The sequence below is a fragment of the Rhamphochromis longiceps genome, linkage group LG1 (genome assembly GCF_057381845.1).
Source record: "Rhamphochromis longiceps isolate RC_006_pf linkage group LG1, R_longiceps_female_GT1.1, whole genome shotgun sequence".
NCBI classification, from domain to species: Eukaryota; Metazoa; Chordata; class Actinopteri; order Cichliformes; family Cichlidae; genus Rhamphochromis; species Rhamphochromis longiceps.
This window is the reverse complement of record NC_140557.1, coordinates 20,457,468-20,473,010: the sequence shown is the minus strand read 5'-3', so window position 1 is coordinate 20,473,010 and position 15,543 is coordinate 20,457,468. Positions and strand designations below refer to the sequence as shown.

Genomic DNA, 15,543 nt, shown 5'->3' with positions numbered 1-15,543 from the left:
TGAAGGCCGATGGGCATGGAACTCTCAGAGCTGCCCTCAAAGCTGCAACAATGCCTGCTTGTGGTGGGTGGAGTGGAAGAACAAAGGCAGACTTGTTACGGTTTAGATGCCTTTATTATTCTTTTATTTGGATGCAATTTCTTGTCTATCTGGGTACACTCATTAAGATTTTGGAGTTTGGCTTGTGGGTCTATTGCTCTAGGAGAAGATGCTTTTTGTGACTCCAAACAAAAGTGCTACACTTTTATAGAAAACAGTGTAAAGAAACTTAACCATGAAATATAGATTATTATTACTTTAAGCCAATAATTTGTTCAACTTAACAACACGAAAAATGTCATTCAGGACATTCTGACTAGGAAAGGAAAGAAACACATCAAACATTATAAACATTTATATTCCACCTTTATAGTCTGGTATTACAGAATTGTTGAACTATTTACTTTAAATAGGTAGTGTATACGATTGAAAAAAAAAATCATTAAGATGTTAAAGGCCCCTCACATTGGAGTGATGCAGTCTGTCCATTTCAAGAATTGCCTTCTTAAGGGTGAAGTAACTTCAAGGACAAGCTCTTCAGCTGAACCTCCATCCAGCTGCCATGACTGCTGGCTGCTGGATGGACAAATGCTGGCAAAGGTTTTCGCAGTGATGCTCCTCCTCCCTCGGCTCTCTGCTCTGCTAACCGAAAACTGCAAAAGCACAAGAAAGAGACATACATATACAATCAGACTTCTCATTAAGGATCCAGTGTTTTCAGAGCCTGAACTGTATTTCTCCCTCAAAAATACGGAGTCCTGGCTTCTGCTGCTTCACTTTTTTTTTTTAGTCTTACCAAAATAAATGACCCAACTGTGAGAGTACCTCATCATTAAAAGAGGCAAAAATTCTCAAGTGTTAAATGCTCAGCTACATAAAACTTCTTTCAGCTACTTCCTTGTCACAGTAACTCACATGTTTGATTTTATACAGATGTTTGTGCCAGGTAACCTCCCTGACACAGCTCTTCCATGGATTTTTGTCTCCTTCGGGTCTCAAACCAGAGATCTTTTGAATGTGTGAACCACTACTCTGTGGAGAGTTACTCAGGAACATAACAAGGGCGTTATTTTTTAAATTATTATTACATGACAATGAATCATCCTGTAGTAGATACGCAAACAATCTGTGTACCCTTCTCTTTGTGTTGATTCATGCTCAACCATCCAGGCAAGGAAATCCAAAGAGTTGTTCATCCAGACGTAGCGTTTTCTGAAAACGCTACATCTAGATGAACAGAATCAACCCTTCTGTTTGTTTCACGCCAAATGATACTTCATATGCATTACTAAGCTCTGCCAGTCACGTCTTTTTAAGCCTGTCACTTGCACAAATCTTATTCTCAAGTGACCCAGCAGCACAGCACGTAAGCCTCCAGCAGGTGCTGTGTCACCGAGGCCTGGTCGATATACAGTAGCTGAAGGGAGAAAACATCGACTGTCAGCTGACTAAATTACAAGAGCTAACATCCGTCTGTAACAATGCTGTCCAAATCCCCAATCAGCAATCACTTGTTATGGTTCTTTTTGTGTCAAAACACTCCCTCATTACACGACTGGACAAAAAGGTTGATGGCTTTCTCATTTGTAAAACAGGTCTCTAACCAGATGGAAATTCTAACCAAATGCAAATTTGCTCTGCTTATTCTGGCCAAGTTTCGACAGCGTCCCAATCCCTCTTAAGCTTCTTGTTGACCGCGTCTGCCAACTTTGTGTACACAATTGGCTCCTCAGCTATCCCAACTGCATTGTTAATGTCTGCCCTTTTGTACTGCTCAATTCCACCAGAATAAACAGAATCGCACGTGCAAAATTATTTTCCAACACAGATAATTAGCTGAAGAAACAATCCCGACTATGAATAATAACGTGCCTCGGTAACATTATAACTTTTAAGCATGGGAAAAGGAGGAATTTGAATGCCAAGGGAAATGAGCTTATCAAATAAAGCTTGAAAATGTGCAGTGAATGAAATGAGTCAATCATTTTAATGTGAGATGGGAGCCCTGAGGAGAATAAATAAGCAATCGTCACATCACGCAGGGAGAACAAATGAGCATGGTACACAATTAGGCAGGGTCACATTCTGCTAGAGCTGTGAGCGTGGGATGGGCTAATGAGCTGTGTGAGGGAGTGTGTGTCTGTCTGTTTGTGTGAATGTGAAGAGAAAGAAGAAGCAGGAGATGAAATACTAAAAATAAATAAATAAAAATGTTGATGCACAGCGCTCAAAATTCTGATGTGCACACCAAGACAGCCAGACACAAGAGGCAAGTCAGGGGAGAGACAAAGATAAAAGTAAAAGGAGCTGGTGGAGAAACGGGTGGGCTATCAGTTGACTTGGCATCTGGGCAAAGTAGATGTGCAGGTAGACAGAGCAATGGGCAGGTACAGCAGCCAAACAGACAAAAAGAAGAGAAGTGCCTCAGAAGGACCACGGTGCGCCTTTCAAAGGCGACTCATAGTTATTAACTATTCAATCACATAAAGGAGAGCTGAAGGCGTGAAAGGTTGCGGACCGAAGCACTTTTGCTTCAGTGCATTAAGAGCCTGGTCCAGCACTCGGGCTGCGTGAAAGAGAAATAGATTGCCTCCCAGGAAGATGACTGCTCAAAGGAGCTGGATTTTTCTCCTTAATAACAGCAATCTGCTGTGAAAATCTAATCCCAATTTACACTGAATCTAGATAACTTCTGCTCGAAAAGCGCACAATATGAATTTTTCATTCCCTGATATACAAATAAACAGAACAAGCCCCCCATCAATCAGGGGACGCTCTCAAAGTAAGTGAACTGGAATAGCAAATTGTTAATGAATACCGCGCTGCTAGAAATGCACATTTTAAAATAGCACTGCGAGTACATTGTACTGTGCTGAAATGAAAATGCAACTCTTCTAAAGAGTGTAAAACACATTTGATTGTACAGAAATGGGGGGTACGTGACCTTTCTGGTCATAAAAACAGAAAATCTTAAGTGAAATTCTTGCAGTGTTGATAACCATATACAAAAAACAAGCCAAGCGTGGATACTGTCCCTCAATTGAAGTAATAGCTCCGTCTCTGCCATTAAAGTCAGATATGGATGCACCCTTTACCCCCTTCCTCTCCTCCTCGCTGGCCTAATTCCCCCTCCTCAGTGGTGGATAAGAGGGATCAGAAATGCATCCATATGCATGGCAAACTATCTGTAGAGGGGATGTTAGGTCTCAGCCTGGCCAGCTTTCTGAAAGTACTGGTAATGACACTTAATGAAAGCTAGGGAGCTGGAGTATGAGAGGGAAAGCCGTTCACCAGCCCCCCACCCTGCATCCAGACCAGGCCTTCAGACGCCATAAATAAACAAACATGCTGCGTGAGAATAGATGTGCTATTTTCCCAGCTTCTCCCATGCCATTCCATCCCTTATTTATCTATGTATTATTATTCCCTGTATTTCTGCTTCGCTTTTAAGACCAGCTCTGTAATCCCGGCTCCCCGCAGGCATTCTGAATGGCCCGAAACATTAGCTGGACTTTGCTCCAGTAACCCCGCAGCCCCTAATGGGCTCAGTTTTGCATTTGTACTCTCCTGCTCTCCACAAATACGCACAAATGCACAGCTGTCCAACCTAAACTCAGTCAAGGTTCTGATGTGTCATACATCTCCTCACATTACTAATCACTCTACTTACTCTACCTTCCCTAATGGATTGGCAAAAACCCCCTTCTAGCCCTAGTTAAGCTGTCATCTTCTTAATTGTACTAGATGGCATTCAAAGTAGTGCTTGTGGCTCATGTGATACATTTGATATGGAGGAGTGGAGAAGAGATGGATAGAGAGGGCACTCTGCAGTGATGCCCGTGTAGAGGAGGGCGGTGGGGTTCAAAGTAAACACAAGGAATGAAGGGATAGAGAGGCTCTTCTTAGCACAAGCCCCTAATCAGTACAGTCAACACATAGCAGATTGGGTTCACATCTTTCTCCCCTCCCTCTGTCCTTCCATCACCAAAAACGTATCCCCTGAATCAGCCCCAATTTCCCTGCTTTCAATTTGAGAGGATGTCAGATAAGAATGTGTTGCAGGCAAATACCGGGCAACACAGACCTGGCTTACTTTGAAGCAAGGTGATATTGGTTGAGAAAAATGAAATGAGGCTTCATCTGGGAGATACCATTCCAGCACCAAATAACTATTTCCCAAGCAACACATAAAATTCATATTATATTTAGGGAATAACCCAAGTTTCCATGGTGATAGCTGAGTGACATGTTTACTTAAAGCCTCCTATGGGGTCCTGGGGAACACTAAGAGCGACCAACACTCATCTGTCTGTCTGGCAAGAGGAGAGAATGTCCTTGGGTTAGTTGTGGGGGAAAAGTTTGCCAACTCTGGAGGCTCAAACTGCATCAGGAATGTGAGACCTCTTCCGCCGCCTTTCCATGTCCTCTGATCACCACCTGTCCCTTTGCCACTCTTAACATTTCCCAGCTACAAATGTGTCTTCAGTGTTAACAAGCTTTAGCCATCAGTCAAGGCTGGGCCACACAAGTGAGGTGCACACAAAGTGGGTAGAGGGGTAGATTAGTGGAGTGGGGGGAGTGCTAAACATGGCTGTATGTAAAGGAGAGCCGGAGACAGAAATATGCTGGGGCTGCATTAGCAGCAGGACCCAGAGGCACCACCCATGGGGGAGGCAGACTTCAAACACTGTTGTGCAGGCTGTTCTGGGCTCTCGGGCTGCTGATTTCACAGCCGGGAAAAACACAGACCATTAGTCACACCAACACACTGAGGCCTATGCTAATCCCAGAACAAGAAAAAATCAACATGACAGCCAATAAAATCTGGGGAGTTATACAGCATCTTTGTTTTTCCAGTTTGTGTGATGTGCTGGTGAGTGTTTCTATTGACCCACGTTTCAGATGAGCCACTCCAGGAACACTCGTGCTCCATCTGAAAGCTTGCTTCTTTGTCACTGACACCGTCTCTGGAGTCAACCGGAGCAAAAGCAGAGAGGGGCTTGTATAGATTTGCTGCCCCTCATTTTGAAGAGAAATGGGGTCTTTGCAAGGAGTATCATTTTCAGCCGGTCGTGGGCCGTCTCACATTTGAGTTTGCAATGTCTTGGTTGTCAGCTCAGAGAGAGGATGTAGAGGAAAGGAAGCACACTAACTTGCGGAGGGATATTCTGGCAGGGGTGGTGCTCGGACAACCATACCAACAACTTTTGCTCAAGTTTTTAATGGAAAACACTAAAAGGTCTTGTTTGTCGGTGAAGCAAATCAGGTGTCAGCTGATATCATGCTGCTGAACTCTATTTACTGCAATACCTGTTATATAGAGTATCAGCTAAAGTGTAGCTCAACACCAGGCTCACCGTATGACCTCTTCTGATTTATTTCTGTTTCACATACTGAAGCTGCAATATCTGGCGTAAAAAGGCTATTTAAGGTAGTTCGATTAAGTGTTTACTTTATATGCTCGTAGTTACCGATCCTTCACAGCTTAAGCCAAATCAAAATCACCTCTTTTTCTTTACATCTATATCAAATTTAAACCCAGTAAGAATAGACTGTTATGTAGATACCATATTGACCCAACTGTTTAATGCTTTATGGGGGAGGGAGTGAAAAGTGGAGCTGGCCTTCATTTCTAGAGAAAGTTCACATTTTATATAATGTCAGAAGTTTCCAAGACAAAATAAGTACAATTATTCAGAAGTATTGGAATTAAAAAAAAAAAGAACAAAAAGAAAAAACCCCCAATGAGATTTCAAACTGGGGCCTTTCTTCTGTGAAGTTTGCATGGATTCTCTCTAGGGACCCAGGCTTTCTCCTACATTTCAAAGGAAGCTTAGGTTAATTGGTGATTCTAAATTGGCCATAGGTGTGAGTGTGAATGGTCATCTGTTGGCCCTGCTACAGAATGGAAACCTCTTCAGGTTGTCGCCGACCTCTTGCCTTGCGGCAACTAGGATGAGCTCCAGCCTCCTGCGACCCTGAATTTGATAAGCAGAAGGAAACAGATGGATAGATGTACCTAGGTCTTCTCCTCTGCTGTCTTCTCATTGAGCGTAGCTTTGACCTCAATTTGCCGATTCCCCGCCCTCTTGCAGGTGAACCTGTAAACACAAAGAAAAAGGTGCACTGATTTTCTGTTTCAACTGAGAATAAACCACATAAATATAACTTTCCTATCTCTACTTTCTCTCTCTTGGCGTAGACTAGTTCTTTGCTCCTTTAGTTTCAGTGCCAGCTTTTCATTTGTTTGCCTGCAGCAACGTTGGGATGCGATAAAATGTGCATTAGCTATTGTTGGGATAAAAACCAATTACTACGAAAGTTCAGAAAGATCTTAAGAGTAGGAGTGTTTAATAAAGAAGACTTGGTTAAATTTCAGGACTGACTGGGTGACAGTGGAAAGCTTCTTGTGGACACGAGAACAGTCTAATGCAACACAAAACCTCTACCTTGTACTGGGACTGAGACAGAGGAAGCGAGAGATGGGGAGTAAAGGACAAAGGCAGTAGGAGGCAAGTAAAATATAAAAATCCCAAGGAGCTGTTTGAATAGCAGTGATGCTGCTCTGCAGTACCCTTGGGGTTTTTTTTTGGTTTTTTTCCTCAGACTCAAGCCTGTGAAGTCTTATAAATAAGGCACAAAGAGGCACAAAGGAGCATTTAGAAAAACTGGTTATGATGTGGACTGAGAAGACCTACAGTGATAAGAGTGACATTAAGGGCATAGCTGAGTCTGGGAGATGCTATCATTACCTTTATTAAAATGACACACAACTCCCACACTGCCAGCAGTGCAGCAACCAGACCTGGCCTGGTAGCTGCACTGCATGTTTAAAACTGCAAGACCCAAATCAATGCGAGAGAATAATGAATAAAAATTATCAACAAAAAACTAGTACAGCAACAGACTTTAACTGAGTGCAAGTGTCATGTTTTTATAGCAGGATTAACAAGAGAATGCTGGTATACAAAATAAACTAACATTAGTAGTAATTTGGTGTTGTGCACAGGGAACACAATGAAGCACGAGCATGTCTCAAGGGCCATCAACTCTTTAATGCTTTTGCACCAACACACTGACTCCTTTAGCACACGGATAATAACCATTTTTAAAGTAATGTTAATACTTCTTTATTATTTTAAACTGATATATACACAGCTATTTTTTTTTTTTAATCTGCAAACCCAGGGCGTGGAGCTCGACTGAGTTTTCCAAGGTTTCAGAAAGAAGGATCCTGTCCGAGTTACCGTCAATACTGGACAATCCCTCTCCACCATCTCTCTCATGTTGCACAGCACCTTAAACAAAAGAACTCATTTAACCACAATGCATCACAGAACGCCACGAGAAATCACTCCTATCTGCGGCCATTGAACTTTGTAAGTCCTCCTCCTTTTCACTTGTATTAGTCGATACTCAACATAGCACTGTTTTGACTTTGAAATGTTTGAATAGTTCTTTATTTAAGCATCTGTAAGAAAACATTTTCTTTCTTCTGTGATTAAATGAGTATTCTGATTGAATCTGATTAATGAATGTCACATATTAGTTGGCATTTTAAACTATGATCCTAGTTTTGACTTCCTTTAAAGACTTCTTTTGTTATAATAGCCTTTAATAGACTTTAAGGCAAAAATCTATCCACAGCCTGTCAGTAGCCATCCTGATGTGTCACTCATTTGCTGAGCTTCAGCCTCCGCATCATCATCTCCTGCTATTCAGAGAGTCAGTGGCTGTGAGCACACCAGCGCCATCACAATGACCTTTCCACAAGCCCAGGGAGCACGCAAAGCAGAGGAAAGGCAATAAAAGTAATGAAAGAAGCAAAGGCAATTAAAGTGGTATGTGTGAGGGGAGTGTGGCGGAGATGAGCCTAACTGGAGGCGGGCCTGGAATCAACTACAGCTCTATATCCCCCGTAATCCCTATGTGATCGCAGAGCAACCCTGGTGTGCTCCCAGTCTGATCATCCTCTTGCAGCATTCACCAGCTAATCCGTGAAAAAGGACAGCCGTGCACATACACGCCACATGCACACACATTAAAGTCACAACATGTATGCACATACCATTGACGTAACTGTTACAGTCTGACACAATATGCACTAAACAAAGTAAGGAAGCTGTTAAAAATATATTACCCAAACACACACACACACACACACACACACACACACACACACACACACACACACACACACACACACGTTTAGTTGTACTCTCTCTCTCCCGCCCTCTGCGGCACAGTGCTTCCTCACGGCCAGTGAGAATCATTAATGCCCTTCCTCTGATGCTGCCACACAACCAACAGCAATTATTTCTAAAAGCAAAAAGTGAAAACAGCTAACACACAAATGTACACAGCACATAATCATTATTTTGTTGTTGTTGTTGTTGTTGTTGGGCTGGCTGTGTGGGGTTGACGAGGTGGCAGAAGCTTGGACTTAATTTTCTCTAACGGAGTTTACTGACCGCAAAATGACAAGGATGCTTTTGCTAAACTAATTAAGAGGCTGCAGAGCTGCTTTTACCATGTGACATTGACAGCACTTAAGGAAGCTGACGCCAGGCCTTCCAGATAAGCCGGAGATGTGCTCCTGGGCTCAGGACTCGGCGCGCGCGCGCGCACACACACACACACACACACACACACACACACACACACACACACACGTGGAGGAAATAAAATACATGCGTCTAAAATCATGCATGGAGTCACCAACATGGATATAAAGAATGGCACTGAAGAGCAAAGAGCAAGTAACAATGTGTACAACAAAAAAAAGTCCAGACCAAAACAAATATAAAACTAACAAAACAAATACAAATGCAGCACTGAGGTCTCCGGTGGACTGAAACCATGCGCTCTTCAGCTGTTAATGTGGGGGGGGAAAAAAACCATTTAATACTACTGCTCATTTACGCCTTGAGCCCAGAAAAAGACCTCATTATCTTATCAGCTTTAGGAATACACAGAAGGGCAAAGCTACGATTCTCCCCTTTTCTTGACAACAGAATCTGATCTTGCCTGCAGTGTACAATTAGTGAACAGAGTGACCTGTGGAGGCCTACTTGAAACAGGCTGTGCGGTCCGCGCTAATGACCAAAATGCTCTGCAAGGGGCTGGCATCGTGCCCCTCCATCAGCTCTGGCCATCTTAAAAAGATACCGCTGTTGAGAGAAACGAGACGAGACTCCTTTTCTTTGCTATTATAAAGCACTCACATCATTGCTGTGCTTGGGGCTCGTAGGGCACTGGCAGCTCAAGGTGCTGCTTAAAGAAGGGAGAGCTGGTGTGTAACTAGACCTGATCAGTATCAGCTGTGGTCCTGGCTGCTTGGATGCTGAGAGCAGTTCTGGGCGAGTGCGATTGCTCTGAATCGTCATGTTAGAGTCAGCTGGTGGTCTGTATTTTGATCACCTCTTTAGTTTTAAGCTAGCCCTCTCCTGCTGGCCTTCGCTCTCAGCTGGAAAATCCTTTGCTGCAGATGAGACGTAACACGGGGAAGACTCGACACCCCACGATTCTTCTCTGCCTCTCACTCAGACAGGCCAATTTATAAGGTACATCTTAAACTCCAATGCAATCACACAACAGCTTCCGCATTAATTTTACTAAGCCAAGGTGAATATGGTTACCACATGAAAGGTTTATTCATTTTAAGCTCCAGTGTATGAATAGAATAGAATATTGTCATTGCACATGTACAACAAAAATATGGGTGCTCCATGCCAACTGTGCAGGAATAAATTATAAATAATAAAACTGCAGGAATAGATAACAAACAGGAAAAATAGAAATAGAGGAATATATACAAAACTAGAGAAAGGCAGGGTATCCAAAAGTTGTTCTAGATTTCTCAAAATTAAGCCTGTCTTGAAATTATAAAAGCCATTCTCCAAGCAGTGAATGACTAAGATAAGCAGACTCAAAATTGGGTTTGTCTCTTCCTAAATTGGATCATTTGATTTAAAAAAAGAAAAAATTAAAAAAAATAAAAATAAATAAAAAAAAAACCTGGAACAAAAGGAAAGATTTACATTTTCAGAGGTACATTTTTGTGGCTCTGCTTTGTACCTTTGCTTGCAGCTGAACCATACCAACCTCTGGATGGCACTCTGCAGCTCTATGACACACTCCCGGAGACTTCTTACATTCCTCTACCAGCTACAGAAAGAGATAATGGATGGCTGTCAGTTACGCACCTCTGTCCTCATCTCCCCTAATCAGCTCTCTCATCTCATGGAGCCAGAATCCCGGAGTTTCACAAAGGACTAAGTTTTACAGTCACGTTCCATCTTAACTCTGTGGCGAACATTTTAAGCGCATAGGTGGGCAGATGAAAGATACCCCTTATATGCATGAAAGAGATCAAATTGGGATTAAGGAGATTAATTTCTGATGGTAATTGAGAGAAAAACTTTTTCATCAGATTTATCCAACTTTCCAAAAGATGTCAAATGTGGTGTGATTTAATTTGCTAACAGATGAATGGTTGGTAAATTGCTGTGCTTCAGGCTTGTGTCCCTTTGGTTGGTGTTAAATCATATATCGTCAAATTTCATGACTTCAGAAAATCTGACTCATTTCTCTTGGCTTCCTCTGGGGTTAAAAAATAATTACTAGTTTTGAAACACAAATTCAGACTGAAACTAATTCAATTTGGGAGCATGGCTGGAGGGTGACTGTGAGTGGTGTATAAATGGTTCTAGCTAGGCTTCAATCAGAAGACGAGCATGGGGAAACAATCCCCCTTCAGAGATCACAAAACGACCTTGGAAATCAAACAGTGCAGACACTCGGATGCGACCGTATGGCTCGCCATATGGTGAACGTCATCAATGGATAAACACATAAATACAGACAACATTGTTTGTCACAAAAGTGGTAAATTGTCAGGACTGTCTCTTTATGTTTGCAAGCAATTAGTTTCACAGATGGCGTTGGAGTTGGGACGTTGTCTGAAGCTGCGATTTGCTGCCAATACTGCAACAAGATCAGCTAAGTCATGTTACTGCAAAGTGGAAGTGAAGTAGCAGTCCACATAAAGTTACAGAGCAGGCCGACAAGCGCTGAGGCGTATAGTGTGTAAAAGTCAACAATGCTCTGAGTTCGGAACATTCTCTGCCATCAACATCAGCGCAAAAACTGTAAGCCAGGAGCTTCACGGCAGACTTTTCCATGGCTGAGGAGCTCCTCTATGTGTAATAAGTATATCCAGTTCTTTTGTCCATATAGTGCTTATCCTGTACCATTGAAGCCTCATATTGTTCCAGTAAACAGACACTACATGCAAATCAAACAGCTCAATTCCAAATCATTTAGTTTTTAACTTAAAATAAAAGAACAGGCCATGAACCTGCTTTTTAATTAGATGTCAAGTTTTGGTTTTTTTTTAATAAAAATGTTTAACTCTTAAACAGCTAATGAAATATTTCTGGCAAACCCCTTTAAATAATGTCTGCATTTCAATTATGTCTTGGTTGTTTGATTTAAAAATACTACGGTACTCTTAAGTCCTAGTAGATGTACCAATGGCAGGAATTTTAAAATCCTGTGTCGCTTCATTCTGAAGTCATTACATTCATAAGACTTTCAGAAAACTTGACCTATGATGTTAAGGTTGAGGTCATTGAGATTCACACTCCTCTGAGACTTAGTAGATAGACCTATTGTCCTAGATGACTTGCTTCTCAGGTTATCACAAACTTGGGTGTCCATGCTGCCTCCCTGCTCACTGGATGCGATTTGCTTCCCACATGTCGCACCAAAGCTGACGGCTGGATAACTTTGGAGGGGCTCCAAATGCCTAGTTAACGTGTTATTACCAGGTCATACGTTAATCGATGGTATCCTGCACGGTCATTGTTTTTTTGCCTGGAAGTTGAGAAAAGTTTATTTCGGTTCCTGCTCGCTTTATGTTGCTAACAGTTATTTCGCCTGCAGCCACGTAAAGTCACCAATGTCATTAACTTTCTTCTGTGGCTACTCGCCTCGTTGTTGTGACTTGGTTCCGGTTTGGATGCAGCTTTAGCAAACAAAAACTTCATAACTCCAGTAAGACAGCACATAAAGTCACTGTCTTCTTCATTTGTCCCTCTGTCCCATTTTAGTGATTATTCTGACCCGTTATTCCTGTTGCCTGGCTTGTTTTCAGTACATAAGTACATCCTTTAAATTTAGAAACAGCATTTGGATTAAAATGATTTAAAGTAATTGTGTACTGTATGTGGAAATATCACAAGGAACTGGAAAAAACTGGGGGGGGAAAATGCACACATTACTGAAAGGAAACCCAAAGCTAAACACCGCAAAGGAGGAGTGATTCAAATCCTCGGTTCAAAAGCCAATATTGCCACAATTAATGGAGCAGAAGAGGAAAAAGATTTAAATCCTGATAAGATTCAAGCAGATAAAACATGCACAGCCAAACCAACTGTGTGTTTACAGAGCAGTACACTGAGACACTTGCTTCAATCAATATATTGATGCTTTGTAATAGGCTCTAAATGACTCAGGCTCAAGACTGCTGGGCAGCAAACCTCACAGCTTCTGCTTCTGCACTTGATTTCGGCACAGACATAAAAGACTACCTGAAATTGCTTTGAAATACTAAACATTGTCAAACAGCAAATTACAAAAAAAAAAAAAAGTTTGTTGACTCAAATTACAAAAATGCCAGTGGCAGAGTGGAAGTGTCAAAGACTGTCCCATAACACACTGCAAGTTGATTTGATTCCCATGAGTGCCATACTGAACTGTGATTGGTTCTCTGTCAAACTGATGATACATTGATCCTTAACTGTCATGCACATAGGATGAGATTATTTGCTCAATCATTCAAAGTGTGTCTGACAAAGGTTCTCCATGATAGACTAGCAACATGTCCAGCCTGTACCCCACCTGTTGCCCTATGACAGTGGGTACAGGCTCCACCAATTAAGAAAATCGATGGATGAAAGGTTAACATTAAACATGTGCTATTTCCCTGCCTGAAGACAAACTTGAGTGTGTTCTAGTTGCTTAGGTATATTGTCTTTCACTGAAGTTTCTTTGTGCTTGGTCCCTAAAAAGGATACGACAAGATGCTTCTAATGTGAGCTTAATAAACATTGATTGCAGTGATCCCAGACTGTAAACACTAAACAGTATATGAAAGCAGCTGCACAGTTTATTTTGTTATACCAAAAGGAAGGTAGACAAACATTAGGACATCTCCATTTTTATACACAGGAGATCAATATTTTCACTGGATAAGTACAAATGATCCCTGGGAATTAAATAAAACATCATTTCACCAGAACTGGAAATGCAAGCTGGAACCTGCACGTTCTGTGAGCCTTACTGGAAATTAATATGATGGAGCAAAAACATTTTAAGCAGGAATGTGACCATAACTCTTAGGGTTAGGGCAACAGCCATGTACACAAAAAAAACCTAAAGACAATAATTTCTTTTTAACAGTAAGCCCAACTTTACTCAATACTGACAAATCAAGATCTTAAAATTAACTTCGTTCACGCATCTCTTAATTGATTTCTTCTCTATTGAGCCCAACCACAGGAATTAAGTGCTGTAAGTATGTCGTGCATGGAACTAAATCAATACAGCGCAGTGTGTGTGTGTGTGTGCGTGTGACTGAAACAGACAATGTTTTAACATTTATTGAGTCTTTTTTAAATAACTCTGCCCATAATGATATTGTGTACCAGATGTGTGCTATTTTTTTGATGATCATGTGTCACCGGAGGCTGAATTAAAAAAGTATGTGCAAGTGCTCTGACCAGGATCTCTTCACCAGGTGAAGAAATGGATTAAATATAAGAGAGTATGCAAACTCAGTGGCCTCTCTCCCTCCAACACGAGTCCTCGTGTTGGAGGGAGAGACAATTTAGAGCCCTTAAAAACCCACAGAGACTAATTTTGAGGAAAAAGGCTAGTGAGCCTTCTGCAAAGCCCATTTCTGTTTTCAGCTTTACTTCTAGATTTCCTATCATTTAGCTATGGAGGAGTTTAGAAAGCACTTCTATCACAATATGCTGTGTCACTGACCGTGTACGCAAGCGTCAGGAGCTACTGGTGGTGAAGGATACTCTGGGAAAAGCCTGGAGCTTTTCCAATGCTCACCTCCCTGTCTTCCATTGACAAGCGAGGTGAAGTAACAGCTAATCGATGGCTAGTGAATTCCCTGTGCACCCCCCTCGCCGAGCTGATCAATATTACTGGCAATTAGAATCCCCTATCTGCATGGCTGCAGGGACCTTGGGGTGGCTCACCAGCCCACAAACACCCAATTTAGTCCTCAGCCTATCACTTAATTACTAAATCCTTCTTAATGCCTATTGGCAGGTGGTGAGCATACTCACAGCAGCCCCGGTCGGTGATTGAACACGAGACCTTTGGCAAGGTGCTGGTTAAGATGCTCGTGTCCCGCTTCAGCTGGACAGTTAAACATCTGATTTCACACGGGGGTTCCGACCCTAAATGATCCGCCTATTGAGTGACTGGCCCACACACATACATGGATGGTTTGGAATGGGATGAATGGTGGTGGTGGTGGGTGTGGGGGGAATGGGGAATATTATGAGTCACAGTGGTAGCACAACAGTCTGCCACAGATCCGTGAGATCCACAGCAGAAACCTCAAGTACTTTACAGTAAGATCATTTCCTCCTGTTTTTCTTACTAAGTAGGAATAAAATAAGATATAAATGAAATGTAATCTCAAGATAATACTGCATGAAATACAGCATACCTGCAGCTTCACAGTTAATGCCCTGGAGCTACTCAGTTGTCATAACTTCTGCCAGCTCCTCTTGTGGCTGCTGATGCTGACAACAAAGACCTCTCCCACCTGTCATGCAAATCCCTGTTTAGATGTACATCTACAAAAGAAATGTATACAAAAATTAATGTATAGAACCTTTCACTCGAACACATATCCTAGATAAACATTTGTCATTGCTGGAAACCTTTTCGTGGATAACACTTAAAAAGGTGGTTTCCAAAGTCTTTACAAAAAATTCACTGACCTGTTTTAAACAGACCCCCAACCTGGTGCATTTACCTTTTGAAATAATTCAGTATCTGTTTGACCACAGCTTCAGTGTCTTTATTTGCATATATATTTCTTTTTCCATGTGCACCATTGCATTAGGAGGATAGGCATATTTTGTATATACGAAGAATGCATTACCTAAAAAAGGCCCCAACTGAAACTCATGGGACATTTCCATGCCAGTGATCAGCTGGGGCATCACTCAGGTGAATGTTTCTCACAAAATATTAAAACCAGGGTTGGAGACAAGCTGAGTGGACACAAAACTTATCACTGTCATTCGCTTCCCTTATCCCCAAGTCCCCAGCTTCTAACATGATCAATCATCCTCTCTGTTTCAATGTCTTTGTCATTACTTTATTTGGGAGTTTAATAGCTTCTTTTAAAGAAAAACCTCTCCACTAAGACAGGATAGTAAGTTATTGATATAAATAAGTTACAGAAGA

General features: G+C 41.8%; 1 long non-coding RNA gene across 1 annotated transcript in view; it reads right to left on the bottom strand.

The window, feature by feature from the left end:
* Window positions 1-206: 206 nt before the first annotated feature.
* LOC146678643 (uncharacterized) overlaps window positions 207-15,543 on the bottom strand; it is a 60,796-nt gene continuing 45,459 nt past the window's right edge. The window contains exons 8-10 of the long non-coding RNA XR_014912398.1: window positions 14,795-14,924; window positions 6,059-6,140; window positions 207-692 (exon numbers count right to left, since the gene is read on the bottom strand). This is a non-coding gene — a long non-coding RNA (uncharacterized LOC146678643). The remainder of the gene's footprint in view (window positions 693-6,058; window positions 6,141-14,794; window positions 14,925-15,543) is intronic.